Source organism: Lampetra planeri, chromosome 32 (genome assembly GCF_965212315.1).
Source record: "Lampetra planeri chromosome 32, kcLamPlan1.2.h2, whole genome shotgun sequence".
Taxonomy (NCBI): Eukaryota; Metazoa; Chordata; class Hyperoartia; order Petromyzontiformes; family Petromyzontidae; genus Lampetra; species Lampetra planeri.
Genome location: NC_136138.1, coordinates 9,525,115 through 9,540,115, shown reverse-complemented (window position 1 = coordinate 9,540,115; position 15,001 = coordinate 9,525,115).

Sequence of the window (15,001 nt, the reverse complement as noted above, 5' to 3'; positions counted from 1 at the left end):
CGTCAAAAAAAATCTAATTATGCCATATGCATTGATTCATTATTTCCATCAATACGCCATACCTGCATTAAAGAATACGCCCGTACGATGCGTGCGCGACAGTTCGCTGCGTGCACAATTCCAAAGCATTCGCTCCAGGGGCCACGCTGCTACGCGTCGGTCCTCACCTCGAGATGGCGTGGAGATTTCCAACAGGAGCGAGCGCCGCGAAACCTGCAGCCGCTGTAGCCGGACTTCTTCGATTTCACGAGCAGCTCAACGCAGGCCGATGATGGGACACTTCCAGGCGTCAAACCCGGCGCAGGAGCCGATGTCTCTCAACCCGGGGGGTGGGTTTGGGGGCGAGGGTGCGGCAGCCTTCCTCGGAACGCTCCCGACTATTTAACGAAGTAGAAGAGAGGAATTTTTCGTAAAAATTTATTTTTCATTTATTTATTTTCTCCCTGTCTGCGCAGATCACACGTGCATGGCCGGGCGCAGTGGGCGAGCTCCGCTTTCTGGATGCTGCGGGAGGGAGTGGAAGACGCCGGGGTGAGTGGAGACCAATTAAACTAATGGAGGGAGCAGGTGGTCGCATCGGGGAAAGGCTGCAGAGTGCACGGGAGTGTGAGGCCAGACAGACTCGGACCCAGAGGGACGTCTGAACCGATAAGAAAAAATTAGGCGAACGTCATATATTTTGCCGCGCGTAAACACACGCGCGCGCGATCACACGCGCATGCTACTGCAGATTGAGGATAAGTTCAATTGAATGTAGACATTACACTGACATTGCATATGTATATGCTGCGTATTGTACACTTGATAATGCAGATGGGTTTTTGGGGGGGGGGGTGTTGGTGGGGTTCACTCGTATGGCTTTTAATGCCCATGCAGTGTCGCACATTACAGCCTGACCCAGCCCATGGTGTCACGTACGAAATGGATCACGGGGAGGTAAAAAAAATAAAATAAAATGCACAGCGATCTGTCAAAGGTCTAATGTCGCCCCCCTCTCCCCCTCGACAGAAGCATCTGGAGCAAGAGATCGTCCCAAAGAGAGTTTTAAACAAGCTTCCTTCACACGCTGACGAGCGATAGCTCAAAGAGGCCTGCTGCCACTGACCTCATCGCCAACCAGCAGCGACCAGCGTGGTGAAGTATGGTGAAACGACACCCTTCACTGACACGGTGTTGGCCGGCCTTCATCCAGCAGTGGATTTAGAAAGGGCTGTATATATGTCTAAATAGGATGGCCAAAAAGGACACACTGGGTTATTTTGACACATCACGTAGGTTTATTTCATTTTTTTAACAAATGTTCAAACTGCCGTTAACATTACTAGATGTATGGATTTTATTTTGAAATTAAATTCGGACTTTTTAAAAAAGATTACAGCTGCCTTCTTTAGCATTTGTAAAAATAAAACTGCTGAACTTGTTCGTCTTTAGTTATTTTTCATTTCTTTGTATCTTCAAATGCTATTGAAGAGGAAAATGAAAACTAGATATTAATATTGAAAATATATAAAATATTAACTTGAAAAATCTACAACTAAAGTGATTTAATGGCAGTAGTTAAAATAATGAAGTAGCCTTATCTGTCCTGACTTTTGGGCTACCCTGTACATAAACAAATATAAACTCAAAAAAAATTGTGACCAAATTATCCGGAATGTGCCCAACCTCAACATGTCTCGGAAACTAAGCAGGTTTGAGCCTGCACAGTGCTTGCTTGGGTGACCACCATGCATCAAGCAGGCGTCGTAGGCCGCTGTGGGAGGCTATGTTGTCATCAGAGGGCAGTGCTGCACTACAACATGTTCCGTCTAAGCTCCACACCTTCACTACCTCGCACATACCAGCGTGGTGAAGTATGGCCGAACCCCCCCCCCCCTCCCCCACAACTTATGCGGTTTGTGGAGTGGATTAACAGAAAGGTTCTGCTCATGTACACGTGCAAGAGGGGACTATAATCCCCGTAAATGTTGCTTTAGATTTCGCAGACTTGCGAGTACCTTCAGGGCTTGTACACACATGTTGTGCAAGGAAGCATTGAATCCATCCCTGGAAATGAAGTCTAAACTATAAACTAAACTATATTTTTTATTTTACCAGGGAAGGCGCACTGAGAAGACGTCCACCGTGGAGATGGAGCAGCAACAACAACAACATCAGCAGCTCTCGTGCGTAAGGAGGGAGCTAGGTTTGATTGTCGCGTCAAAGGACCGGAATAGCGTGGTCGGCATGGGCCTTGGGGAAAGAAATTAAATTGGGGGAAGGCTCCTGGTCCAATTTCAACTCTCTTCATCATGGGACCTCCTTTGCCAGCACCAAAATATGAGAATAGGTTTTCCCCTTTTTTCTGGCAACAAAACAGGTGTTAAGATGTTAAAACACCAAACTGAAACATTTTTACAAGGAATCATGTCGGCATTAACCACAATACTTGTGGTCAGAATGCAAACAAAAAACATACTCCGATAATATATGCATTGTCTTTGAAACTGATTGGTCCACACCAGAGACAGCTTTCTTTGGAGCCTAGTCTCAAAAGGTGTTAGACCAGAGGACGCCAAAAGGCGTACACAGCACAAAGACAACGCACTGCCAGAGTAGTGAGAGCTCGGGGTGAGCAGCTACATCATGGGACCTCCTTTGCCAGTACCAAAATATGAGAATAGGTTTTCTATTTTGTATTTTGCCAGGTAAAGCCCACTGAGATATATTGCTCTTTTGCAGAAGCAACCTGGCCACAAATAATATCGCAATGAAGTGGCTTATCATGTGTAAATTTATAACAGCCAAATACAGTACTCCAAACGCACGTTTCAAAATGTGGAGAGAAAAACCGGAGGACCCGGAGACAAATCGACGCAACCACGGGGAGAGAGACACGCAAACGCCAAATATACAGCAGGCGTCGCGTTGGGATCAAACCTACAACCTCCTGCATACCAGGCGAGGTAGTTAACATTTCACCACCATGGCGAAAAGGTGCTTTTTCCTTGACCTGGCCGGTGCCTCTCGATACGTGCTGTTAACCTCGTCTCTCTAAGCTCAGCATGCAGAGCGCATTCAGAGCCATGCGTTTTGTTTTAAAACATTTCCTCCCTTGAACTCATCGCGTCAAGCCACACACACCCCGCTAACGCATCGCATGGCTGCGTTTCACATTTACTGTGGCACATATGCTAAGCAAATGGCCTCAAAACACACGGATGACGTACATCCTACTTACGATAATTTACATCATGTTTAAAACACGCGTCTTATGTGGGGCAGAACAAAACTAAAATTAAATTTATTCATAATTGGGTTATTATGGGTTACATCATCGTGTAGGTATATTAGAATTTTTTTATTATAACCATACACTACCCCGAAAGAGTCAATCAAATCACGCTGTCACATGGGCAAATATTACAATTGATTTGTTTATCGGCAACACTGGAGGAATGTTGAAAAGTAAGCACAATATTTGACAATTTTTATACAAAATTGTAATAAAAAAAACTTTTCTTGCTTTGCCAACATTCCTCTGTGCTGTTGATAAACCAAATCAATTGGAATATTTTCCCACGTGACAACGTGATTTGATTGGCCCTGTCGGATGGTAGAGAGCTGATTAAAAATGTACATACCGATACGAACGAACCCAAAATTAACTAATTATGAATAATATTGCTTTTAAAAGCCTACTTAATGTACAGTGTATATAATATAAGACAATTGGCCGCTTTGTTTTCAGACTGCCACACGTTCACACTTGCTTGCCTACAAACCCAATTCATTCACACGTCATTGCCTCGAAGCACAATTTGAACACGGCAGCACCAAAAGCAAAGCTACGCTACAGAATACGCGAACGCATTTGCACACTATTACACGCGGTGTCCGTATTCGCCCCGTTCGTGTTGTTTTGGTGGCTTTGTCGGTCGAACATCGACATGGTGGCCACACAACTAAAAGGTAACGAACCTCTGAAAAAGAAGAAAAAGGTTTTACCCTTTCAGACAATATACCAGGAGGTATTAAGATGCTCAAACACCAAATAGATACATTGTCCAAGGAATCGAGTCTGCATTAACCACACGTACGCAAAAAAACACGCTCTAATAATATATACATTGCCTTTGAAACAGATTTTTTTTTACCTTTTGGCGATCTCTGATCTGGCACTGGTGAGACTAAACCATGAAAAAGGCTGTCTCTGGTGTAGGCCAATCCGTTTTAAAGACAATGCCCATGTATTAATTAATGATCAGAGCATGTTTGTTTGCATGTTCACCACGAGTACGTGTGTTTAATGCGAGGCTTGATTGCTTGCAAAAGGTTTCCATTGGGTGTTTGAACATCTCAACACCCGATGTATTGCCAGGAAGGGTTAAACCTATTCCTATTTTTCATACTTGATATTGGCAAAAAGGTCCCATGACATAATGAACTTCTAATTACGACAGCTCCGTGTTTTGCCCTCTTTCTCGGCACACCGCCGGATTCGTGCCCAAATTAACCTGGACAGATTCTTCCAAGCGGGTGGCTGCCCACTGCAAGATCAGTTTGAGTTCCTCAACATTCGTCAATCCCACGTGTGAGGTCTTCTCCGTGATAATTAATTCCACACAAACATTGTGCCAGACGCGGGTCTTCAGGGTGGCCACGTCACATCAAAATCCACTCCCAAATCCGCCGTCCACCCAATTTTTCATTCAAACATTCCCAAAATCGAAAATCACGAGAGAGGGCATATTGCGCCGGAGGCCCGTCACGCAAAGCAACTTCGTTGGCTGTTCAGCTCCGTCAATCGTTTGCTGTGGATCTGGGACTCAGCCACGTCACGTGGGTTAGCTGCTTCGTAGCCGTGGAACGGAACGCGGCGGCGGTGGTGGGAGAGCGCAGCGTTGCCGTTTGTCATCTTCTCTTGGACCGGCAGGTGTCGTGCGAAAGCCAGCTGACGAGCACACCTCGAGTCGCGTCAGGTGTGGGGCAGACTCGGTTGTCGGCGGTGATCCTGGAGACCAGTGCCAAGCCCGGCACGCACAGCTGCATTGTAATGTATAATGTGTGTACGTCTGCGGAGCGATTTCTGACCTGCGCAGACGCAGTATTGATTTCTGTGTGGATCGGCCAAAGCCATAACACCGCCGTTCAGAATTATTTGAGAGCGTGACACGCTGGCTGGCATTTAGGACCCATCCCTGGCTTAAAACTGCGATTATTTTCAAGAGTAAAAAAAGGCAGAACCACGTTCCGTTTCTCCACAAGTAAGTAACTGTATTGTTTAGCCCATCGCTCGATTAGGTTTCCAGATCGATATTAACCGGCAACATTTGTTTAGGCAAGCAATCTCTGAACCGGTTTCGATCTTCCGAATCTCATCATCAGAGTCAGGCTTGTTAAACAAATAATACTGATCATCAGGTGTTACTTGAGGTCTGGGCAAGAGCACTCCATTTAAGCGAAGGGGCCATGGTCAATGCAAAAAGCAAGATTGTGTACAAGCTCATTGGACATAGGTGTGAATCATTATTCATATACTGTATAAAAGCAGAACTCCGTTTCCCATCTCCACATATAATAATTTAAAACATGTCTATCGGCTTATTGTTCTTTAAAAGGTCTCGTTTAAAATTACTGGGTTATCTGGGCCTCTGGAATTGGGCCATTATGCTTGTGCCCTGAAGAGAAAATGAATGCATCAATGAATCAATCAGGAAATGATTGAAAGATGAATTAAAGGCAAGTAAGATTTTAAACCTTTTTACTGTACCGCATTGTGCCTGAAATGGTTGTCAGAATCTGATTTAAAGGTGATTTAAATTTGAAAAGGATTACAATGTTTTATCACAGCGACACACATTTTCTTGACGAGCGGCCAGAACGGCCATGGATTTATCCGAAATAAAAGCGGCCGAAGATGCCGCATTTCCCCAAATCGCCACCTTCAGTCGATGGTGATGATGATGACGACGACGATACCGGCAACGACAGAGTCGACAGTGACTCACACTGTGGGGGGGTGATTAATTGCGCCACTTAGTTACATTAACGACCACCGATCTGTTATCAGGCCCTCCGAGTTAAGGTGGGGATGGGGAGCGGGGGGCGTTCTAATGATTGCAGGTTCATTTTGGGACAAATTACAGGAGAGAAAGGGGACCCCTGCCGCGAACCGTAATGAACACACTCTTGTTTTCCATCCAAATTAATACGCGAACCCACGTGCTGAATGCAAAGCACACTTGGTTTACATTTACAACGACAAGTCCATTATTACAGCACCAGTATTTATTATGAGCATTGCCAACGGGGATATCGACAAAGGAAGCATCATATACGACCGTCACGCTTTCGTAATTCAATGAATGCATTTGGTCCAGGTTTGGTAACGCCTGAGCATAAATCCATTACATCACCGCAGTGTTTGGCAGCAGCAGCAGCAACAACAACAAACATATAATGGGTACGGGAAACAGCGGCATCCAGTCGAGACTTGCCAATTTCGGGGGCTTAATTTCGCGTGGCGACCAGCAAGCGACTATAAATACACAAGCGACCGCGACTGTGCGCGCTTCCCTGCGATGCCACCGGCCACGATTGGAGCGCTGCACATCGCTGCCCAGCATGAGACACGCTGCCCCACCACCCCGCCCCACCCACGGCTGCTGGGATTAAACGTTAGCATTTACAGACCCCCCCCCACCCCCCCGCGTTCTTCCCGTTAATGCATGGTGAGCAGAGGGGGGGGGGGGAAATAATCTCAACGATGGCATCCTGCAATCACCAAACAACAGTCGAAGCGTCTGCTACATCTGAGCGAAGACCCGATTTACACGCTGGTCCAGATGTCTTGTGACCCCCCCCCCCGCCCCCCATTAATTAAAGCCCTAACATATTTTTTCTCGTTGCATGTTCATTTTTGTTTTAAATAAACCTTACTTACCGAAAATATTACGTTTTATAGAATTATATGGGGGGAGGGTCACAATACATCTGGACCATCGTGTAGTTTCAGCGGTTTTATTGAAACCCTATACGCATTGCCCTGGACGATGAGAGTTGGACCTCTCATCGTTCTCGTCCTGTGCCGTCGTCAATTCACTGCTGGATAACTGGCTCCCAAAGCTGCCACAGTTTCTCGTCATACTGGAATGCAATAACATACGTAGCACATGTACACGAGCTGATTTAATGACTCCATCTCCCCCACTAGGTGTACTCTCATGCGTATTCCTTCCTTTGGCTCCCGCCCCATCATTAGTCTCGACCATTGGCCGTCATCCCTACGAGTAACGTTTCTTAAACCTAAACGGCAGTGGGTAGGACACAGAAGACGGCGGTCACCGCATCGCGCGCCGCTTTCGGATGCCCTTCTGCGGCCGTCTGGAACGCTCTTCCTTCCGATGTTAGGAAGCCACTGGAGCTGCATGCACTTTTAAATCAGCTACATTAAAAACTAATTTCTATAAATCTGCTTTGTTTTTTTAGTTTGTTATCCTTCCCCCGCACCTCCGATTTGCGCGGTTGGCTTCGTACGGTGCGAAAGATGTTCAACATACACACATTAACAGTCAAGCTGATTTCTCTATCTTACGCACGCTCTCTAATCCAAGTTTTCCCTTTGAAGGCAAACTGTGATCAAAACACCCATCACCTTTAATCCATATGAGTGTGCATATCACACACTTGTCAGGATGCTTACACCTCCGCAGACCACGCAAATCGTGACGTAGTCGTGTGACTCACAAACTACCGCAGCAGCAGTCACGTGGTCCACAAGGCGTTGGTCACGAACATTACAAGTGTGACAGCACTCATAAAGATGGTAGCCTGGTTCAACACTCACAATAATCGCTCTGCTCCCTTGCTGATGCAGCGACATCGCGGATGTCACTTGTGTAATGCCGGCCCTCGTGAAGCACGGCGTGCGATGTATCGACATCGCGGACACCCCGTACACGTGGGTGTAGTACCGGCCATAGGGCGAGCTCGGTGAGTGCTGAGTGACAGCGCTGAGTGGCACCACGCTCTGCGTGCAGTGCTGACCCCTACAGAGTAGGATGTGAAAATGGGGGCCACAGGAACGAGGTTACTGTCGACCATGGCATGAAACGACGAGAGGTTTCTCAAAGGTGGTCGTGGACAAGGGCGAGGCCAGCCACGACTCGGGAGCATTAAAATTAACCCGTAAAAACAAAGTTTTTCACTATAAATCCTTTATATGCGTGGCGGCTAGAGACCTCTCGTCCTCTGGCTTGAGATGGCTGCCACCTATGGGTCAGATGATTGCCTACCACCATTAAGCAATTGGTAATTAAATATAAAAAAAAAATCCTAAAAAGTGTAAAGTTATGGAACAAAAAATTTCACGAAAATAAATTGTCACGCACAACGAGTCTGTGTGCAAAATGTCAGCTCGATTGGATCACGGGAAGTGGGTTAAAAAACGACCGAAAGATTTGCACGGTCGTAAGCGCGCAAGCAAGCAAGTGAACTTAATATAAAGGATTTAAAAAACCGGGGTCCCCACAGGGACCGGGGTTCAGCGTTGCTGTTGTCATCTGAAGTTTCTACGCCCTACATCACCAACACGCGGACCTGGACCCAAGCCGGGATCCGGTCCGTTGTAGCTAACTCCCAGTGTGATTAGTGTAGCTTAGCCTGGTGGTAAAGGTGCAGTTACCCCATTGTGTTAACGTGTTGGAATGAATAAATGTGTTGCCTCCAAGAAGTACGGCTGCGACTAAGTTGAATCCACTACACTTATTATGAGCAACTTGAGCATGACGCATCAACCAGTTGCGTTTATTGGGAAACCCCGATGTTGCCACTTTAAAGCCGCTACGTTAACCCATACCCGCCTTATGACTTGTCCGTTAGACGTTAAAAAAGGTGTATAGATGGTTTCTCTTGACGCCACAACACATTTTTCTCAAAAGAAAATATTATAATCATCGTCTTCATCATCATCATCCATGTCAGCGCTTCGACCAATATTAAATACAATACATTGATTGGAGATGCAAAGGACCAGATTAATCCGTGCCCTAAATGGGAAGCCTTTATCTGAAAATAATATATAATGCAATGGTTTCATTGTCAGCCATGATCAATCCACAGCTAAATGTCGGCCTCTCAAAGCCATCGCAATCTCCCCTGACCCTCTGATGTATCACTCCACCTACCTACCCATGAGATAATTTCATCACTCCATTTAGTCGGTGGACATCCTCAAGGATAAGGTTGCATTCATTGGCTGATATTCCGTAATTATTTTCGACCAACGGCCACCAACCCTTTCAGCAATTAACCATGTCTTTAATGTGCACATGCACTCTAATCCACGTGTTCCTCTCTTTGTCTCTCAACGTAATTCCCAACGTACGTATCTCCGCGCCTGTTTGCGCATTTATCAATTTACGTCCCATTTTCAATTACATGCACAATTACTCAATTGCTGCTGGGGTGGGTTTTTTTCGCATTGTTATTACCGCTTGAAATTACTTTGTCTAACGGTTCATCATGTATGAATATAGTCCCCACAAAATGTGGTTTTGCTGCGATAGGCTGCGCTGAAAGTCACAATGACGCTCTTTCAATTTTCTTCCCCGATTATCTCCCGAAATCTCTGCTCCAGACTCCGACCTAGATTTCCAACCCGTGGGATATGAAATGAATTTTTTATTCTCTTGGTAAACTTTCTCACAAGCATTGGCTGGGCTGTGCCGCCGCCGTTAAGTGGAACAGTCGTCCCACCGCTTGATGTCACTTATCTCGTCTCACTCTCGCTGTTGTGACGCCGCGGGGCATTTAATTTGCTCATTAGCATCCTCTATGCTGCTGCTGCTAATAGCCAGTCAAGTAAGCAGGATGGCGTCGTAATTAGAACATTACTCAATGTTATTGACAAAAGGAGTCGAGAAGAAGAAAGAACTTGATTTAAAATGCGATGCGTATGTTATGATTGATTAAAAGTTAACACTTTTTTTTTACATATGTATGAGCGAGTATACAAATGTTAACTTTGTAACTTTCTGAAATGGGTTATCAAGTGAATATGGAAGACTATACAGTATTAGTAAATGTGGTCGATATTCATTTGAAAGTACACGTGAGTACGGGATACACATTGCAGGAGACAGTGCGGTGACATGAGTTCGTGTGCAGGCGCTCCGTGAGTTGTTAATGCTTTTTGTCGGTGGCTCGTAACATCGCAGATTCATGAGGTGGTGGTGGTGGCTTTGCGAGGCCTTCATCCAGCAGTGGATTGACCAGGGCTGATATGAAGATCAGAGAATGTAACCACACATGGAGGTTTGTAATAATGATGTAACCTGTTAAGTAAATGGGGCATGACCCCCTGATACTACTATAAATATATATTGATAGACCTTGCCACTAGATTGGCACGTGGTTCAAAGATGTCAGTACCTTGCACAACTGCACATTAGAACATCACCAAGCTGTTATTCAATTTATGTGTGCTCCCAGATTAGAAATACAAGTGGATGTTATTAAAACTGCGCGAATTTAAACGATGTTTTGTAAAAGGCATCACTGTCATTACAAATGTCCAAATTCATTAGCCTCATTCAAGACGACTCCAGTCTAAATACCAACTGGATACTAACGGCAGCATTCAGCTTTTACATGCACCCTCGCTACCAACATACCTCTCGACAGACATGGGATAGGTCATAAACACGCATGAACTGGGGAGTCAAAACATCAAATATATCTGCCCCAGCATCATCAATGATAATTATGATGTCCCATGAAACCATAGAGGCTGTCAGGGCCAGAACCACGCCTGTAACATATTTATTCCCAGTTCTAAGGTACACATTTAGAGGCTGAATCAACCTAGTGTAGGGCCCAGGACTGTTTCTGACGCACATTTCCACCCCTGATGTTAACAAACTCGGGTTCGGCACGTTCAAAGTGCGGTGCGGCTCCTACTGCCCCAACTGCCTCCCCCGACCCAACTGAGTAACCAAAGGCGACCGGATTCATCAATAATGACTCAAGTTGTCCCGCTGAGAGTCACGCATTAAAAACCGCAAGAGGGAGTACCCACAAAAGAAAACATCGCATGCACGATCCGCCCAGTCCTGGTGGACGGGATTGAGCATAAGTGTGATTGGAAAAAGCGTGTCCGTACGAGACAACCATCTGTCCGCATTACAGCCGCCCCACTCCGAATTGGTCATCAGTCAGTGGCTAACAACCGCGTCTTCACATCTTGTATTGTGCAGGCGAGAGCCCAGCTGTTGGTGGGGTTTAATAATTAAATTGCCGCCGAGCTAAAAGGGGACTGACCATCGCGTCGCTTGCTGGGTGATGGATTGAGTTGCGGGAGAGAATATCGGTTTGGAATTCACTGCTACCTCTTTGTCTACGGGTCTCAATTCGAGCATCCTTAATGAAGATGTCAAATTAACTTCGGCTAAAGACGTCGAGCAAGCCGAAACAAAAAAAGAAGAAAAATCACACGTTTACACGGGTAGAGAGAGATGTGTTCCCGAATTTAGGATTAATCCAAAACAACTTAAGTTGAGCCCAGATACAACATTTCAGGTTATCTGAAAACATTGGTCATTTTGGATTGATCTGAAAGAATGGATGAGGCAACAGGAGTTGACGTCACTTATGATGCCACTTCACTGGTTTTCCTGCCAAATAATCATGAAACATGGCATCGGGTGATGTCACTTTTGTGAGCAGGAGGCACAAGTCAAAATATTATTGCATGATGTAAAAGATCTGAAAATCTCAAAAGTGAACTGAAATTGCACCAAAAAATAATAAATCCGTTATTGTTTTATTTATTTATAATAAAAAAAAACTCATCCTTTATGTAAGCATGTACAGAACATGATCATTTCAAATGCCGCAGAAAATCTTAAATAATAAAACATTTCAGCCGCCGAAATTTTTGTTGTATTCGCGTGTTGCTGTACTGTGAAGTAATAAAGTTCCACCCAACGCAATTTTGTCTTTCAGCCATTTATGCACCAAGATTTACACGGTAGCGTCATAACGGTTATGCCAGATATTGATGCACGTGAACAGGTATTTGAACATTTTTGACCGAAACACATGATGTGATATTTTACAATTGACAGACGCGATATTTTACAATTGCTTACTTTACCGAATGTGACACGTGGATACGGAATAAAATAATGAAATCCAAGTTAAGGGATACCTGTAATGAAAACGAAAAAGATTGAAATACTGGGGGTTAAGTTACAACTTTTGCTCGCACGGTGAATGTGTACGTGTTTGGTTTTCATAAACAGCCACGTTGAAATATAACCGCGATTCCTATTTTACATAATTGCCTTCATTGAAACGTAATAGAAATTGTTTGTGACAAATAACCTCTTACATTTTTAATATAATCAGGTTTCGTAAAACGTAATAATATAGTGCATCTCAAACATATGGTGCCAAAATTGTATTACGGTCAAAGGCAAAACAAAAATTCCAAAACATTAAATATTAACGTGCAATATTATATTCCACAGTTGCAGTGGGTAAAAGGGCATTTATTGGATTGTTAAAAAATGGAGACATTTGGTTTTATTAAACAGCATTGGAGGCACTTGCCACCAGGCAATCGATCCTAACAGCGGCCGCTAATTAATTATTGAGGCTCTCAAACTGTGCCTGATGATGTGACTGCTATGCCAATGCTGTGAGCTCGCAAGATTTCAATAGATTGCTGCTCCTGCTGTGCCCTACAGCCTTCAACAAACGCGCGCACAAACACACACACAATCTGGACTAGGAAAGCCATCATCCAATTCTTCATATATAAGTACCCTACAAAGTAATGTGGCATTTGTAAAACGCGATTTAATTGCAATATTTATAAATTCGTGTTAAATGCATATATTTGTATACACCCCATTGTCACGACACTGATTCATGAAGGCCCCTGCACGCCACGTCATCACGTGGGTGAGAAATTAACTCAACTTTACACTACCATTTGCAATAATAAATTATGAGAAAAATGCACATCTCATTGACATTCCACTGCTGAATGAAGACCGCTCCACTTCGGCGTCAATCGTGAGGGTTGTTTGACCAGAAATCACCAGACTGGTTCGTGCGGAATGGTTAAGGACTCATTGAGATATTACTCTTTGCTTCTTTCGGTAAAGTCACGTAGAAAGAAAAGAAAATACATAATTGAATACACGACGTTTTGATTGCAACACAAGCAAACGTTATCAGGTGTGAAAGAATGCAAGCTCGTAGAGAGACACACGCAGAGAGAGAGAGTAAACACAGACACGGAGAGAGACACACACACTGTTCAAGTTCATTTATTAGGTAGAGCCCTGTGAGCCATTCGCCTCTTGAATCGGGTGCAACCGCAACAAACAACAAACAAAAACATGAACAAGAAAACATCTTAAAGTGAATATGTGACTAAGTGCAAACAGAAAATCCAAGAAAAGACAGCAAAATATTGCAGAAAAAAGCACCGTACACCAACACTGTGTGCAAAAATCCCAGTGGGATGCAAGTCAAACAACAACAACAACAACCACAAGACAACTTAGATTAAGGCCATCAGTCTTACTCCGTACTACAACAAACACTGAGAACCAAGAGTAATTCCTGCAGTCACGAAAGCTTCAAATCAAGTTTCTTTCAGATGTTACTAACCACTCATATCGGCTCTGGCTTGTAATACAGCACAGTGCGTGAAACAACGGGCCACTCCTTCACACTCACTCCATCGTTTCACAAAACTATCTTACGATGGAAGCAATTCACAATTTGATCCATTCTCACTGTTGCAGCGGAGTTGTCCCACAGCGCACTACTGACCCCATACGGTCACCTTCGTAAGTGGAAAAATCAAGGGGAAGCACGGAATGCGAAGGTGGAGACACTGACCAAACCAAAGGGCCCATTGCGAACGGATGGTTTAATTGCAGTAGCAATTCATCCAGCCTCACCTGAAGCCATCACGTGGCTTTCACACTAAAGACAAAGACGTTTAAGTTGCTACTCACTTTGCCATAGAAGACTACTGTAGTTTTGAGGACCTCCAAGTCCATTCTCAATTATTGACATTGTTGTAGAAATTGTTTTTCTCCTCAACCGAGCGATACCTGCAAATGGAGTTGAGGTGATGAGGGAGTGTCTTCCTCGCCTGGTATGCAGAGAGTCGAGGGTTCGATCCGGACCTTGACGATGCATGTACATCATGGGACCTCCTTTGCCAGTACCAAAATATACTAATAGGGGTTTTCCCCTTTTTTCTGGCAACAAAACTGACACCTTTTGCAAGGAATCATGTTTACATTAACTACAATACTTGCAGTCAAATGCAAACAAAAAACAATACTCTGATAATTTATGCATTGTCTTTGAAACTGATTGGTCCACACCAGAGACAGCTTTCTTTGGAGCCTAGTCTCATATGTTGTTCGACCAGCGTGGATCCTTCTCTGGGTCCTATAATAGCTCAGAACTCAGTCGGCTTCAACTTGTGAACAAAAAGTAGAATATGAATCGTTTGACATCAGCACGAATATGGGCTGGGCCAAGTGCATTGTGGGGACTCTCACCTCTACCAAGACTTCTGGACCAGCATGGAAGAGTAGACCAAATACCCTCTTCTAGAGGGGCTCTCTGGAACACCTTTGAGTGGAGACCCTTCTGCCGGCAGTGGCATCAGTAAACACTTGCAGGGCTGCGCATTTATTCTTACCTTTGGCCGTGTGGTCAGTACTCCTCGTATCCGACCAGGCGATGCTCATGCAGACCAGCGTGTAACTAAGATAAGAACAGATAAGAAAATGCTGTTTACCCAGATAAGAATATATTTGCTTTTACCATGACTCAAACAGTAAAAATCATATTGGAATGTGAAGCATCGTGCTGTATTTTGCAAAATAAGCATTTTCTAAAAATCTCGTCCGATGACGCTACAGTAAATGCAAATTCGCAGGTGAATTCATGTGAGTGGGATGAAGTGCTGGTGCAGTGATTA